Raw genomic sequence first — 17,242 nt, forward strand, 5'->3', positions numbered from 1 at the left:
CCTTCTGGGGAAGAGGGGAACAGAGCAACTTTTTACAAAGCTAAGTTTGGACTCCTTGCTTACAAAAGACTCTGTGGGTCCCTTCTGAAAAGGCAAAGCATCAAAGCTAAGAAAACTATGATACAAGTGCTCCCTGTAATGAGGCCAAGACCCAAGACAAACCCTCTCTCATCTCCCTTCTCCAACTCAATGAAAAACTGAAGCCTTCTGATGAACATATATAAAACTGAGAACACGGCTCTTTTACAAGATTTTCAACAAATGGCACCAGAACAAGCAGATACACATTTTTTAAAAAAAAAGAAAAGAAAGAACTGAAGGTGTGGGGTATAGCTATGGAAGTACTGTGCTTGCCAAGTGTGCACAGGCTTGGGGTGGAGGTCAATGCCAACACCAGCTAAATTTAGCTTTCGTTGATGAAAATTAAACCAAATGTAGATCACAGGCATAAGCATAAAAACTAATACCTTTAGAAAAGACACAGGAGACAATTTTTGAAATCTTTACTGAGATGAAGATCTAAGACAGCAAATACATGAGATCCCTCTTCCAGAGGACCTGGTTTGGTTTCCTGAACCCAGATGGTAGCTCTAGCTCTAGAGGATCTGAGACTTCTTCTGGCCTCCTCAGGTACCAGGCACACACGCAGTACACACACACGTACACACACACACACACACACACACACACACACACACACACAGTCAAAAAACTCATACACATAAAATTAGTTTGTTTTTTTTAAAGAAAATGGAAACAACCCACAGACTAGGAGAAAATATTTCAAATCATATAAAAGACATATCCACAATATATTAAGAATTATTTTTTACTATATTACATTTTCTTTAATCATTTTTGTGTATATGTAAGCATGAGCATGGCATGGCCCCTGTGTGGAACTGATTTACCCTTCCACCATGTGGGTCTTGAACTCTGACTGTCAGGCTTGGGAGCAAGCATCTTTACCTAAGGAGCCGTCTCATATAACTCCTAGTAGAAATATAAAATGCATAACTAGTTTAGCAGTTTAATTCTACAATTCCACTGCTACAGTTTTTTAAAAAATTAACACAAAAATCTGAAGAGAAGTGTCCAAAGCTTCCAGTGGCACCAGAATGTGACCCTTGGAGTTAAGTATGCATTGTGTAGGTTCTCTTATCAAATAGTACTTACAACTGATATAGCAACACCTTTAGTGAAACTCACTTGCATGGTTTAAATTACTTCGTAAGTGTTATTTTTTATTTACTTATTTTTATGTGCGTGGGTATTTTGCCTGCATACATGTCTGTGCACCACATGTGTGACTGGTGCCTGTGGAGGCCAGAAGAGGGCATCAGATCCCCTGAAAATGAAGTTACAGAGGGTTGTGACCAGCCACACTGATGCTGAGGATCAAATCCAAGTCCTCTGGAGGAGAAACCAGTGCTTTCAAATGCTGACGCAATCTCTCCAGCCACTTCTTAATTACAAAAAGAAAATGCAATCGCATTAGGCCATCTTCAAACAATCCCCAGCTCCTAAATGGCCATGACTACCTTGGTACAGGTCAGGAAAAGAACCAACTAAACTTCTTCAAATGGCAAATATGACAAAAGTACCTGGATGCCCTGAAGAAGCAGTTCTCCTGGGAGAAGTGTGCAAATGGTACAATCAACTACCCTGGTGACATCTTCTGGAACTGTTTAGACTCTCCTCTCTCCCTCTGTGGTACCTGACTAATCTCAAGTAAAGACCGTCCTAAATAAATATTCAGTCAGGACATGTTACCTCATGCTTATAGTCCTAACAGTCTGGGGCTAAAACAGAATTACAAGTTCCAGGCCAGCTAAAGCTACTCAGCAAGACCTGGTCTCCAAAGGGTGGGGGAGGGGGAGTGATTCACCTGTGGAAGCTAAATAGAACACATTCTACTGATGAACAGAAAGCTCTTTAACCATGGGGTTCTCCATCAGAGCCAGTTGTGGTAATACAAACATACAACCTACCTTCCTGGATAGACACAGTACAGGAGAGATTATGCCTCTGAACTCAAGAGACCAACCTGGGCAACATGATAAGATCCATATCCAAAAGTGGGAGGAAGCTGGGGTGCAACCGGGAAGGACAGAACCGGACTGACATGATTTTTACATCAGCTCTTCAGTATCAAGATCAGGTCCCTTATGGCTAGAATTCCTAAGGGTGAGGAAATCAAGGCAGCAGGAACTCAAACACGGCTGGTCACACAGTATTTACAGTCAAGAAACAGAGAGGAATGAATGTGCGCAAGCTAGCACCAGGCACACTGTCCCCTTAGAGAAGCCAGGATCCTGTCTAGGGTGTGAGAGGGCCTACAATTAAGCTTAGGATGGATTTTTCCTCATCAATTAGTGTAATTAAGATAATCCTCCTCAGGCATGCCCAAAGGCCCTTCTCCCAGATGATTCTAGATTCTGTCAGGCTGACCATTAAACACTAACCATCACAGCTGGGAACCTGCTAGTTGTGGTCAAAAGAAAAGTCAAAGTAAGGAGATGACCAAGGTGTTTGCTTTGAGGGAAGGAAGGGCACAGACACTCTGACTGGTTCTTCCGGATGCAAACTGGGTCAGCTAATGTAATTACTAAATACATTGATGACAGAACAGAACACACACACACACACACACACACACACACACACACACACACACACACACACACAAGAGACAGAGATTTTGAGTATTCTTTTTCCTTCACAGGAAAGTCCTTGCTCAGTTTAATGACTCTTCTCAATGAAACCACATTAGTGTAATACAAACTCACCCATGTTTAGGAAGCTTACCCAGTAATATGAAGGGATAATCAGGAGGGTCTAGGAATTGGACTCAGGCCCATGGACTGACAAGATATTTATAAATGATGCATAATCTCATTGCATCTGAGATGATATCTTTCCCCTTTACTAATTGTTTGTTTGTCTCATTTTTTTGATTTTTCGAGACAGGGTTTCCTGTGTAACAGTCCTGGCTGTCCTAGAACTCATTCTGTAGACCAGGCTGGCCTCGAACTCACAGAGATCCGCCTGCCTCTGCCTCCCGAGTGATTGGATTAAAGGCCTGTGCCACCGCCGCCCGGCTGGAATAATTTATCAAGACATATGGAAGCACTTAGCAGCTCAGCTGGCAGAGTACCTGTCTAATGTGCAAGAAGTCTGGGGCTCCACCACACCATGCCCAAACCTGGGTGTGCTGGTGCATATCTCAAGTATCAGTACTTAGGAGGCCAGGCAGGAATATCAGAAGTTCAAAGTTATCTTCAGATATGTAGCCGATTTAAGGCCAGTCTGGAGTACATAATGCCCTGTGTGTCCCCCAAAAGGCAAATATTCGTCGGGCGGTGGTGTCACACACCTTTGATACCAGTACTTGGGAGGCAGAGGTAGGTGGATCTCAGAGTTTGAGACCAGCTTGGTCTACAGAATGAGTTCCAAGATAGCCAGGGTTGTTACACAGAGAAACCCTGTTTCAAAAAACCAAACCAAAACAAACAAAAAAGCAAATACTCAAACATGTAAACAGTAATTTTATTTTACTGTAAAGAAATATTATTTGAATTGGTGGTTTGTTTGTGGAAGGGGAGAGGCTTTATTATCTAATAAAAGCAACTATCTAAACTGATCACTCCAACAGAACACACACTCTTAAAATATTCAAAAGAAACTTTGTAACATGGAATCAGTATTATGTAAAAGAAATTATGCATATAGTACCTGATTTTTTTCAACTATGTAGGAGAAAACAATCATGTAATCTCTACAAGATTTAACTATAGGTTATACTTTTGTAGATATGAGTGTGTGTGTGTGTGTGTGTGTGTGTGTGTGTGTGTGTGTGTGTGTGTCTGTTGGTTTTCTGTTTATTTAGTTTGTTGTTTTGGGGAGTTGAGACAAGAGCCCCTCCATGTAGCCTTGCCTGTCCTGGAACTTAACTCTGTAAACCAGGTTGGCCTTGAACTGAGAGATCCTCTTGCCTCTGCCTCCTGAAGTGCTGGGATTAAAAGTTTACACCACCATACCTATCTTAGGTATTTTCCAAAGTTTTATTTATTATGTACCTATGTAATTGGATGTGGCAAGGGGAGGAGACAGTCAGCAACTACATCATCCACTATTTTTCAAAATACCATGGTAACCCTCATTAACCACAGTAAAGAAAAGCTATTATAAAACATGTTAATAGTGCCTCTCGATGGTTTCCTGTATGTTTGCGGTAATATGACTGCAAACATTTAAACTCAGTCCAGAGCAACACTGTAAGGTTGTGAATCGTTTCTCACCTTATATCAGCCTATTCAAAGTCCAATTTTGCAGAATGAGTGAAAACCTAGTGCTATGATGAGCTTTCAATCCACCTAAGTTTTGTTGTTTTGGTTTTGTTTCGTTTTTTTTTCCAGATGGGAAAGTAAATTTTGAATCCAGCAAAATGCCTCAGCAAGTTAAAAACACTTGGCACAAGCCTGACAACCTGAGTTCAATCTCACGATCCAGCCAACTCCCAATCTTTGGCTGCCATACTGTGCGCACTGTGACATGGCATGCACACAGCCACCCCTGCTCTACTCTCCCCTCGCCCTACCACATTAACAATAAAACAGAAGTCTTCCTTTAACGAGGAAAGTAAAGTTTTCCCTGGTCTCTGAAGTGAATGCTGTCTTCTTTATCTAGAACTTTCCCGGATTACTAAAGCATTCACAGCAGTCCACTCATCATCCGTCAGCTGCTGGAAGATGTCCTCAAAGAGAAATCAGTACACTCTCTTATCATTTACAAATCAGTCCACAAATGCATGAGCACACACACAAATGTTTTATCTATCCTCAAACTCAGTCAGCATTTAAGACTGGTGAAGGTATGAAGACCTCAAAGGGTTCTGAAAATAAGAGGAAAGATAATCCAGAACAAACAGGTAATGCCTTACATTTTTCCCCTTGTTGAGAGGAAATACATTTTCACAGAAGATAAAAAGTGGACAGGATTTTGCAGCCAAAATTAACCATAAACTGAGGCTGTTAAGAATGAGGTCATCATGAACTGAGGTAACTGAATGAGAAGGCTGTTTCCAATTGTACTTGGGCTAAAGTACATATTCTCAAGAAAGGAAGAAATCAGAACTAATATGATTGTAATATTCAATACCCCCCACGAAAAAAAATCATCTCAACAATACCTAACACACACAAAGCTTGGGTACAACTGTGTGAATCACAAAAATTAAAAATAAAATAAAATCCCAACGTGGGGCGCGGGGGAACCTCTCTTGTACACCTAGCCTTCCAGTGAAACTCAGCCATTTTTTTTTATACAACACATCTCAGGTCCATACTACCAACTTTTCATCTTTATCATAAACAAGTGGCATCTCTTCCCCTGAGTCCTTGCAAACAGAGAAAAGCACATACAGTTCTACCTTTCACGTTACAGCTTGGCCAGCTAACAGAATTTTTATCAATTTATTTGGCTTTCTCACTACCTACAAGTGGAGTATTTTAAAGCATAATCCACTTAAATTGTGTGTAGTAACTCAGACTTTAGACATTTTACTTGCATCTTGAAATAATTACCTAAAGACTAGAAACATCCCACCTCAGAGCTTTCCTGTAAGGTCCAAACATAACAGTACCATAGTTCCACTAGTTCACGTTAATGAGGCAATATTTAGCTGTTTTTGTTTGTTTGTGTGAGGTTTTTTTTTTTTTTAGTGTGTGTGTGTGTGGGGGGTCTCCATGTTGCCCAGGATAGCCTCCAACTCTTGATCCACTTTCTCAAGGGCACTAAGACAACACTTGAAGCTTATTATATGCAGAACATTCTGCTAAGTAGTTCATGTAATCTAATTTCATCTTCTTTGAAGACAGTACCAGTGCTATCTATGTTAAAAGATGAGGAAACAAGCCGGGCGGTGGTGGCGCACGCCTTTAATCCCAGCACTCGGGAGGCAGAGCCAGGCGGATCTCTGTGAGTTCGAGGCCAGCCTGGACTACCAAGTGAGTTCCAGGAAAGGCGCAAAGCTACACAGAGAAACCCTGTCTCGAAAAACCAAAAAAAAAAAAAAAAAAAAAAAAAAAAAAAAAAAAAAGATGAGGAAACATTTAAGGAAGTTAGATAATATGCCCTGGACTTACAGAGCTGGCAGACATAAAACATGAAAAGAACAACTCGGCCTCAACTGCTAATCACATGACCAAATGGGGTTTTTGTTTTGTTTATTATTTTTCTAGATATACCAGATTCCTTCATTAATAACAAATCATGAACCAAAACAATGTTAGGTTAACCGCCCTGGACTGAGCATGAGTCTTTCCATACCATCAGTGTGAATGTCTGACAATTGAATATTTATGGTAATTAGGCTCTCAATAATCACAATCCAAGCCAGGCACAGTAGCTTGAACCTATAATGACAGCATCTAGAAGGCTAAGGCAGGAGAATTACCAAGAGTTCAAGGTCAGTCTTAGTTACTCAGTAAGATACTTGTCTCAAAAAAAAAAAAAAAGTTTTTTTTGGAGGGTGGGTTTCGAGACATAGACCTGGTTGTCCTGGAACTTGCTCTGTTGACCAGGCTGGCCTGACTCTGCCTACTGAATGCCAGGATCAAGGTGTGTGCCACCCTGACTCAAAATATATTTTAAAGGATGATGGCTGGACAGACGACGGCTCAGCAGTTGAAGAGCCCTTGCTGTTCAGTTCCCAGCACCCATGTCAGGTGACTCACAACCACCTTTAACTCCAGCTCCAGAGGGATCTGACACCTCTGGCCCTCTGGCCCTCTGGCCCTCTGGCCTCTGCAGGCACTGCACTCATGCACACACGCACCTCTCTCTCTCTCTCTCTCTCTCTCTCTCTCTCTCTCTCTCTCTCTCTCTCTCTCTCTCTCGCACATGCACACACACACACACACACACACACACACACACACACACACACAATCAAAAATAATCTTTTAAAAAATAAAAGTAAAAAATAAACACCGGGTGTGGTGGCGCACACTTTAACTCCAGCACTTGGGAGACAGAGGCAGGTAGATCTCTCTGGGTCTGGGGCCAACCTGGTCTGCACAGCAAGTTCCAGCCAGCCAGGACTACACAGCGAGTCTCTGTCTCAAAAAACAAACCAAAACAAAAAACCATAACCACAGTAGTGGAGGGTGGGAAGGAGAATAGTGAGGAAGGGAGATTGGGGGGCAGAGAGGAGGGAGGGAGGGAGGGAGTAGGGCTATCCTCAGCATCAGAAGAGCCACTTAGAGAAAAAGAGCTTATCAGCTTGATAAAGAGAAAACTGATGAGGATCTCTGTGGTCCTGGTACAGCGAAGTTAAGAACATGGGTTCCAAAGGCAGACAGACACGAGTTGAATCTTACTCTCTGATAGATGTACAATCTAGAGCCACATATTTGAACCCTCAAAGCGTCCACTTTTTTACTTCTGAAACAGTACTTCTAGTGCAGATAGCATAGATAATAACCTAATGGATATAAAGCCATCAAAACATGGTGGCTGGTAATACAGTACGTGATCAAACTCAGGTTGTTCTACATGAAAGTAAAGTAAAAAGGAAGGTTAAGTAGGAGCCGATCTGTTAACACTGAAGGAAAAGCAGATACACCGCAAAGACACATGCACAAGATCACTTCAAGCACAGGAACAGAATGACTACACTTTAGGACAGCCTAGATACACCTCTGGCTGATTCCGTGAATACAACACACAGCCTTGGAGAAATATACCCACCTACAGCCACTCATAATCCTCTCACATGAAAGCTCTTTCTAAATTCAAGAGAAAATATCAGCACATTTTACTACAATAATTACAGTTTACAACCTCAATTAATCTCTGACAGCTCGAGAAAGATCATTTAGTAACAAGCTTATGAACATAAATATTTACTAGTTTAATGAAGGTATTAGCTTAAAACTAAGAGCCAGTAAAACAATGCCCAAAGTGAAGTCTGTTCTAACTGTTAAAACACGTAATTAGCACATTGAAACTAACAATGGCACTTTTATTATGTATTAAACTTTAAGTCAGCATGCCTCTAAATATAAACTACAAATTTACATTACTGGTTTCAAATTAATGAGGCTTTACAGAGTACGATGAGGCTTTACTAGTAATGCAAAACTTTAGTCCAAATCACCCAATTCTAAGTGAAGCCTATTTCACTAGGTTCTACACTTAACTGCAACCAAGACTGAACTGACTTCTACACTGGGAAGCCTGCCAGCTTAGTTATAGATTACATTAACAGACCTACGTAAGGAGAATGGGAAAAGAACCCCTCCCACAGATTCAATATTTCCATTTCAGAGCAAAGTATGGGAAAGCGGGGGAGACAAATACCATAAAGGCTTCCTCAGCTACATGTGGATCAGCTGCTCTCACAAGAGCTGAGAGTAGAGGACTGGTCACCAGACGCTGGGGAACATTCGAAGGAGGGACAGATGGAGAAGGTTGATCAATGGGCACTAAGTTACAGTTGGCTAAGAGAGGTTCTGGGTTCTCTTCATAGCGAAGTAGATACAGACCATGACTATGCACTGTTATGTTTCGAAAAAGTTAGATGAAAGGATTTTAAATGGCTTCACCACCAAAAGTGGTGAAATTATCTCAGACAGGAGATCATTTGTTTACCCTGATTTGAATGTTGTATGCTGTACATGCAGTGCAACACTATATCTGACCCTATGAATATATACAACTTTTACGTCAAAAATTCGTTTAAATAAAGGCTAGAGAAATGAAACAGAATATGCAAAAGTAAAGAGCAAACATGTTTCTAAGAAGTAAGAAAATACAAGATTCTCTTTGATGTTATAAACCACAGTGTAGATCAAAAACCAGCTTCTTGCCCCACCCAAGAATGACTGAGTTTGAAATCTCCCCAGGATATTAAGACCCAATGCCAGGATGGGAACCAGAGGCTCCCATCTATTCAGTATCTATTCAGATCTGTGCTTCCTTCCTCTCTGAACAGACAGTGGCTTGTTTGAGTGCTAGCTGGCTGGTTAATTCTACAGCTCTCTGGCCTTGTGGCCCTTCTCACTCTCTCAATTTTGCATATACTTTAGCTCCCCAACTAGATCCTACGTTCCTGGGAGCCAAAAGAAAGTCAGTATTTTCCTAGGAAGCTAGCACCAAGTCATGTTAGCAAAGAACATCCTTACAGCAAATGCTCAAAAAAGTGAATTCCTCTAAGAAAAATGTTAACTATTTAGGTTTGCTCTAGAACATGGTTCTCAACCTTTCTAATGCTGTGATCCTTTAACACAGTTCCTCATGTTGTGGTGACCCGAACCATAAAATTATTTCACTGATACTTTATAACTGTAATTTTGCTACTGTTATGAATCACAATGTAAATATATGCAGGATATCTGACATGACCCTCCTGGGGGGTCTCGACACACAGGTTGAAAACCACTGGTCTAGAACAGTTTCTTAAACCTTCCCACTCCCATTCAAAGACTTTTCATCTGAGCAATTTTTACATGGCCCCCTGCATACAGGCATATAAAAAAGATATACAAATCAAACATTTACTAATCATAAACACATGTTTTTATTTTCCAACAATTGTTTAGCACACATACAATTTTATCATTTATCAGGCAAAAGCAAAATTGCACACTGAGAACAAAGAAAAAAATCTCTTGGGACATTATCTACTATGCTGCATGGAAGCAGTCAGGCTCCTCTATCCCAGGAAACAGTTCCTGGATAAACTGTTAATCTGGAGAAACTACTAGAAAAAAGAACTCAAGAAAATGAAGAAAAAGAAATCCTGGGGCTGGAAAGAGATGGCTCTTCCAGAGGGTTCCAGTTTAAATCCCAGACTGATCATCTCTAACTCCAGTTTTTTTTTTAATAAAAAAAAATTTATTTACTTAGAAGCATTCAGAATGTCAACAAAACAGCTGCAATTTTTTTTTTTTTTTTTGCAATTACAGAGTGGTATTCAGTTAACAGAACAACAATTATCTTCGTAATAAGCTGCATCAGAGACAACTGAAGATGAAAAAAATAAAAAAACAAAAAAATAAAAACAAGAACAAAAAAAAAACCTACCGTCCCCATATATAACTAACTTGTGCTGTGCACCAACAAGAACCTGCTTTAAATTTCCATGCCAATTTACAACCCCCAGACTGTACCAGGCAAGGTTAGCGGCTATTGAGAATACCACCAGGACAGGGCTATCTAAAGACACATTCGGTAGTGTGTTAACTATACAAAAAAAGACACTGTACAGTTTAAAAACAAATCTTACACAGCCTTACATTTCAATTTTTTTCTTTAAAAGGAGTGAGTTGTGTACAGGGGGGTTAAATGCTTTATAGACAAGAAAAAAAACTGCGCTAGAACCAACTTATTCATCATCATCTTCATCTTCGTCTTCCTCTTCTTCCTCCTCTTCCTCATCCTCTTCCTCCTCCTCATCTTCCTCTTCCTTCTTTTTCTTGCTCTTTTCAGCCTTGACGACCCCCTTCTTCGCCGCATCGGGTTTTCCTTTAGCTCTGTGGCAGCGATATCCTTCTCGTACTTCTCCTTCAGCTTGGCAGCCTTCTTCTCGTAGGGCTGCTTGTCGTCCGCAGCGGTGTTGTTCCACATCTCCCCCAGCTTCTTCGCCACGTCCCCGATGGACAAGCCGGGGTGCTCTCCTTTGATTTGGGGGCGATACTAGGAACAGAACAAGAAGAAGGCCGAAGGAGGCCTCTTGGGTGCATTGGGGTCCTTGAAATTCTTTTTGGTCTCCCCTTTGCGGGGGATGTAGGTTTTCATTTCTCTCTCATAACGAGCCTTGTCAGCCTTTGCCATGTCTTCTAATTTCCCCTTTTCTTTAGCAGACAGTCTTCTACCTTTCTGAGCACTTCTTCGAGAACTCTGAGAAGTTGACAGAAGCATCCAGGTGCTTCTTCTTGTGCTCCTCCCGGCAGGTTTGCACAAAGAATGCATATGAGGACATTTTGCCTCTCGGCTTCTTAGGATCTCCTTTGCCCATGTTTAGTTGATTTTCCTCCGCGAGGCACAGAGTCGCCCAGTGCCCGTCAGGCTCGCGCTTGCCCCGGCGCTGTCTCTATGGAGCTCAATGTACTGCAATGGCTGTGAGACCGGGAGCAAGACGCTCTAACTCCAATTCTAAGGAAATCTGACACCTTTGTCTGGCCTCCAAGGATACCGTATGCACATGGTACAGAGACATACATGAAGAAAAAATACCCATATATGTAAAATAAAAATAAGTCTCAATTAAGAAAACAAAAGAAGCCTAAGAAGAGCATGGCAGCAAATATCTTTAAAGCCAGCAGCACTCAGAAGGCAGGGGGAGGTGGGTCTCTGAACAGATCCTGCTAGAGTAGAAGGGAAAACAGTGGCTTAAGGGAAGTAAACAATTAGGCAGAAAATGATGGGGTTGTTCTTGCTGGGGTTTGGGGGCATTATCAACATGAGAAATGCGTGTCTTCTACAGTCGTAAATGAAGTGGTCTACAAAATCATACGGTTTAAGCTCTTAAATTCAAACTGCAACCCCTCACTTATATGAGACTGTACATTCGTGGGGTCAGTCTTTTCAGCTTTGAGTGGGCAAGGACGTGGTTACAAGGGAAGGTCAATGCGTGTTCAGTAAAGAGCAGGTCCTTTCCTCAAACAGAACCGAAGACAAGTGACTACCATGGAGAGGACAAGGCAGCATCTTCTGACCTACTTCTGACTGCTTCAAGTGACCGTGCTTTGGTTTTTGTTTTTCTAGCAGGTGTATCACCCCTTAGTCGTTTCCACAACTACCACTTCTGACATCCAAGATCACAGCAAACCTAAAAGTGATTAATAGCTATGGATTCTTGTGTTCTTATCAGCACAGATAGAAGCCCACCATCATTTAAACCCTCTAGTATCTTCGGAGAGAACACAGCAGACACCTTAACGTTTTTATCAAAGTTTAGAAGCCTGACTTTCAATGTGACAAGCAACTTCCAGCCTCCCCAGCCTTAAATGACAGTCACCATGACCTCCTCGGGCCTCTATGAAGGTAGAGGGTGTTATCGCCATCTTTATTTGGTAAGAAGGCAAAGACTTCACATTAAGGAGCAATCAACAGCTGCGATGAGAACTGTAGAGTGGGTGGGGCGTAGCTGCCCACAGTCCTCAGGAGTGAAATGGGAGAGTAAGCTCCAGCCTGTCAATACTCCTCTGAAAATAGACTCTGGGCTAAGCACATATATACACCAAAGCTTCGAGTGTGGGCTTCTTATTAACCATCAGTGTCTGCATCTTTAGACATGATACTTTTATTACTATAATTCAAGATTAATTCAGCAATTGTGTCAGCCATGACATGATTAAGACAAGATTATGGTCAATTAACACTCTACTCAAAGCCTAGGGTTTTCTTTACACTTGCATAACTGGTTATCTGGGCCCAAATACAGATCTTTGAAATCATCTGTACTATGCTTACTCTAATCAGACTTATCTCTTTGACCCTCAGGTCCCTCATTGTTAAAATTAACAGATTTGACCACATAACGTCAATGGTTCCTCCCAGGTTTGTGTCTTGTTTTTTTGTAGTTGCTTCATTTTTGATAGGTTCTCAGTATATTGTTCAGACTGCCTCACACTCAAGATCCTTCCTGCCTCTGCCACAAACTCTATAATAAAGAGGGAATAGGTGTGCATGCTACTCCCAGCCCTTTCATAAAACCACTCTATCAAGATTTTGCAGGGAGGGGTTCTTTCGAGACAGGGTCTCACTTTGCAACCCTGGCTGACCTGGAACTCACTAGGTAGACCAGGCTGGCCTCCAACTCATAGAAATCTGTCTGCCTCCATCTTGGTCTCTAGGAACATAGGGATTAAAGGTGTGCACCACAACACCTGGCTCTCTACCAAACTTCCAATTGAGGATACCATAAACTTCTCAAAACCTCTACATTTCCAGTAAACTATTGTTCATGTGCAAATGAAGCAGAGAAGACGAAAATAAAGAACAAGGTTTTAATTCCTACCAACCAAAATCAGTGCTCAGGTGTGTTTGCTAGTTTTCTCACGGCTGTAATCAAGTATCCTGACAAGAAGCAGGTAAAGAGGACAGAGTTTATTTTGGCCAACGGTAGTACACATCTTTAACAGCACTCTGGAGGCAGAGGAAGGCAGATCTCTTTGGGTTGCAGGCCAGCTGGGCTACACAGAGTTTACAGCTGGAGTCATGCAGGTCATCCTTCAGGGAAGGCATGAGAGCGGGAGCGGGAGACAGCTGGTCACATGTGCCCACTGTCAGGAACTGGGGGATGAACAGGAGTGCTCCACTACTCCTTCCTTTTTTCAGTTCAAGACCTGAGCTGATGAGATAACACCCACATTTGGAGTGGGTCTTCCCTACTCAATCCTCTCTAGATATTCTCATACACACTTTCAACATGGAAGAAAATTCAGAGGTCTTTAGGAAGGAAATAATCTTATCTGAAAAGTCAGTCACAATGCAGCATGATGTAAGGACCATTTGGGGGTGGGGGAGATGGTAGAGGCTACAGTCTGTACACTAGAATTTAAAGAACAAAATAGAGAGAAGCGAAGCTGTGCCTCTCAACAACAATCACACGCCATCTTCCATCAAGTTTCTCTGAGTGGCACTGAGAACCACTAAGTTTTTCTCCTCTGCATTTCTATTATCCTTGTTTTCCTCTACCTAAGATCAAATGTGAAAAAGCACCTAAAACAGGATCAATCCTGTCAGTAACATTACTACGGTCTAAGTGTGTACTGTATCCCAAAGGCCTATGTGTACACGGGCTTGGAAGCACTATTGGAGGAGGTGGAGCCTGCAAGAAGGTCCTTAGATCACTGGGGCTTGCCCTTGAAACGGACTGTCAGACTCAATCTCTTCCTCTTCCATTTTGCTTCCTGCAATATAAGCAACTTTGATTTAAAATATGCCAACACCATGGTGCCAATCTATCATGGACTGTAATTTCCAAAATGGTGAGTCAAAATTAAATCTTTCTGCTTTATAAATCATCCCAGGTATTTTTCTATGGTAAGAGGAAGTTAACATATATTCCTCTACACCCAAGAAATCACAAACACACCAAAAAAAAATTATACATAAGCTATGCTACTTCAAAATTTAAAAGAGAATCTGCATGTACATACACTTAGATTTTTAGCTTTTTCTTTTAAATGATCTTTGATAGAAAGGTTCAACCATGCATTTATAGAAGATGACTAAGTCACCCCCTACCCCCACAAAACAAGCACTGTTTCTTCCCTTCACGGCCTTATTAGCACATGGGTTAATAGTTCAGGGTTTCATGCTACAGTGAAACTTCACATTTATACTAATTAAAAGGAAAGCCTGTTAGTTGTGATTAAAATGGCACAAAATCTTCTTGATAACATACAGAGCTGTAAAGCACTGAAAAGCTATGCTGGGAAGTGAACCTGGGATACTTTCAAATGTTCTTATCCACTGAGCCAGCTCTCCAGCAACCCCAGGCCCAGCTTCTTAAAACTGTGGGTTGGGACTCCACATGGTGTCATGAAACTGAACTGAAGGGGAAGAACTTTGCAAAAAAAAAAAAAATAATAATAATAATAGTAGTAGTAGTAGTAATTGGGAAAGAGTCTCAAGCTTCTGAACATGCAACAACAAAATTTAATTTAAAAAATCATATGCACAATGAATCTGAGGTGTTTGTGGCAGTATTTCCCCATGTTGCATCACACTTCACTGCAGCCTTCGTTATGAACACACATGTGCACATTGCATTGCACATGCTGTCACACTACCTACGTCAACCAACATTGCCTGAAAATTCAGCTCAGATTAAAGATTATCGTCTGCTATGAACTGTGTTTTCATACAGCGTTTTCTGTTCTTAAAGAAACAATAGTGGGCCACAGAGATGGCTCAGCAGGCAAAGGTGGTTCCATCCATACCCTTAATGCAAACCCATAAACTGGAAACGGCTCTCAGAGTTCCACAGAATGAAGGTCTCACAAATTATAAAATCAGAAATGAGCCATAACTCCTTTAAAGCAGTACTGTAATTTTAGATATGATCTTTTGATCTTTTTTCCAATAAGAAGTTAATATCCCACACTACAAGAAAGCAACAAAAAGAACCTTCCTTTTCCTACTTCAGCATCCTTTTCTATAGTTTGTTACTTAATTTCATTCACATCAAGTAGCTAGCTCTTGACTCCCTTCAAAATACACTTCTAGTACTTAAAATTATCTACATTTTTACCCTTTTTACAAAAACCTCTGGCATTTTTTTCTGTAAAAAGGGACTCACATACAGATCTAGTAAGAGGTCTGGGTGCTTTTTCATTTACTTTTGTTTCTTGAGACAGGGCCCATGTAGCCTAGGTTAGCCTGGACCTCAGAACCATCACCCTTCCTCATTCTAGGTCTGGGATTGCAAGTGTGCCCCTCAAGCCCAACTAGGGAAGAGTTTTAAGTGTCAACTTGTATTTGTTTTTCTGTCTCAAGATAGGGTCAACTAATTGTTCCAAATGACTTAGCAATGGTCTTCGCACTGGATGAAGAGATAATCAGAAGAAAAACATCATTGCCAGTATGCATTCTTCAAACAAGAAGAATGATCCCAGAGAGCAGACTGTGCTGAAGGAGCACATATCCAAAGTCACAGGCTGGGCTTGCCAAGAAGTCGTTGCAGATCACCATGAAAATGAAGTGACAATAGTTTAGGGGGGTTGGGGGCCCTCACAAAGGTGACAGTGCTGACACACAATAGGATGGATTCCAGACTGGCATACTGGAGCCTATTTATGACATACTGAAACAGATTCACAGGAGTCTTGTTACTCATAAAAAAAAAAAAAGCATGGTCTAGCTGGGCACAGTGAGCATGTCTTTAATCCCAGCACTCGGGAGGCAGAGGCAGGAGGATCTCTGTTGTAGAATATTAGTTAAAGATGTGTTACAATTGTTTATCCTGTGGAATATTTGCTTAATGATGCAAAAATGTATTGCATTCTTTTATGCTGCATTTGTTTAACTCTGTGAAGCTGTGTTACTTTGCCTGTCTAAAATACTTGAATGGTCTAATAAAGACCTGAATGGACAATGGCCAGGCAGGAGAAAGGACAGGCAGGGCTGGCAGGCAGAGAGAATAAAAGGAGGAGAAATCTGGGAAGAGAAAATCAAGGAGTGAGAAAAGAAGTGGGGGAGGACTCCAGGGGCCAGCCACCCAGCTACACAGCAAGCCACAGAGTAAGAAGTAAAGAAAGGTATATATAATAGAGAAACATAAAAGAGGCAAAAGGTAGGTGGATAATTTAAGAAAAGCTGGCTAGAAACAAGCCAAGCTAAGACCAGGCATTCATAAGGAAGAATAAGCCTCCATGTGATTTATCTGGGAGCTAGGTGGCAGGCCCCACAAAGAACCAAAAGAGTAAAAACAACCAATTACAAATCTCTGTGAGTTCAAGGCCAGCCTGGTCTACAGATCAAGTTCCAGGACAGCCAGGGCTACACAGAGAAACCCTGTCTCAGGAAAAAAAAAAAAAAAAAATGGGTCTCTGCCATGAATAGTAACATGGCAGTATAAGGACAACTCACAGAATATCAAAAGGACAACACTATAATCTAGCACCAGAGCTGTCAAAATTCTATCCTCTCAGGACCATACAATCCATTTTTAAAAGATTTTACTTTTTATTTTCAATTGTGTATATACATGGGGGGGGGGGTTGCACATGAGTGCAGTGCCCATGCAGTCCAGAGAAGGGTATTGAGTCCCCTCATGCTGTAGTTACAGGCAGCTGTGAACGCAGGATGTGGGTGGGGTTCTGGGAACCAAACTCAGGTTCTCTGGAAGAGTAGTGTGGTGATATTTTATTTGTATGTTAATAAATAAAGTTTGCCTGAAAATCATCAGAGGAAATAGCAAGCCATTTTAAGTAAACACAAAAGTCAGGCAGTGGTAGCACACGCCCTTAATCCGATCACTTAGCAGGCAGGGTCTCTGTGTGTTCAAGGACACACTAGGGCACAGGCAAGCATGGTGACACATGCCTTTAATACCAGTACCAACCATAGAGACCTGGAGGTCTGTACAGACAGGCAGTGCCAAGGAAGTGAGATAACTGGGCTAAGAGCCAATCAGAGGTCAGAACAGCTAGGCAATAAAAGCCTGGGTAGACAGGAAGTCGTGTTATTTGGAAGCTACAGAGCTGGTGAGGTAAGGTGGATGGTG

General features: G+C 41.5%; 1 protein-coding gene and 1 pseudogene across 8 annotated transcripts in view; both read right to left on the minus strand.

Moving 5' to 3' along the window:
- The window catches only part of Akap13 (A-kinase anchoring protein 13), a 301,501-nt gene that overhangs the window by 260,104 nt on the left and 24,155 nt on the right, over positions 1-17,242 (minus strand). The window lies entirely within an intron of this gene.
- On the minus strand, positions 10,391-11,116 carry LOC128124875 (high mobility group protein B1-like; annotated as a pseudogene).

The sequence above is a fragment of the Peromyscus californicus genome, unplaced genomic scaffold (genome assembly GCF_007827085.1).
Source record: "Peromyscus californicus insignis strain IS unplaced genomic scaffold, ASM782708v3 Scaffold_4__1_contigs__length_199733344, whole genome shotgun sequence".
NCBI classification, from domain to species: domain Eukaryota; kingdom Metazoa; phylum Chordata; class Mammalia; order Rodentia; family Cricetidae; genus Peromyscus; species Peromyscus californicus.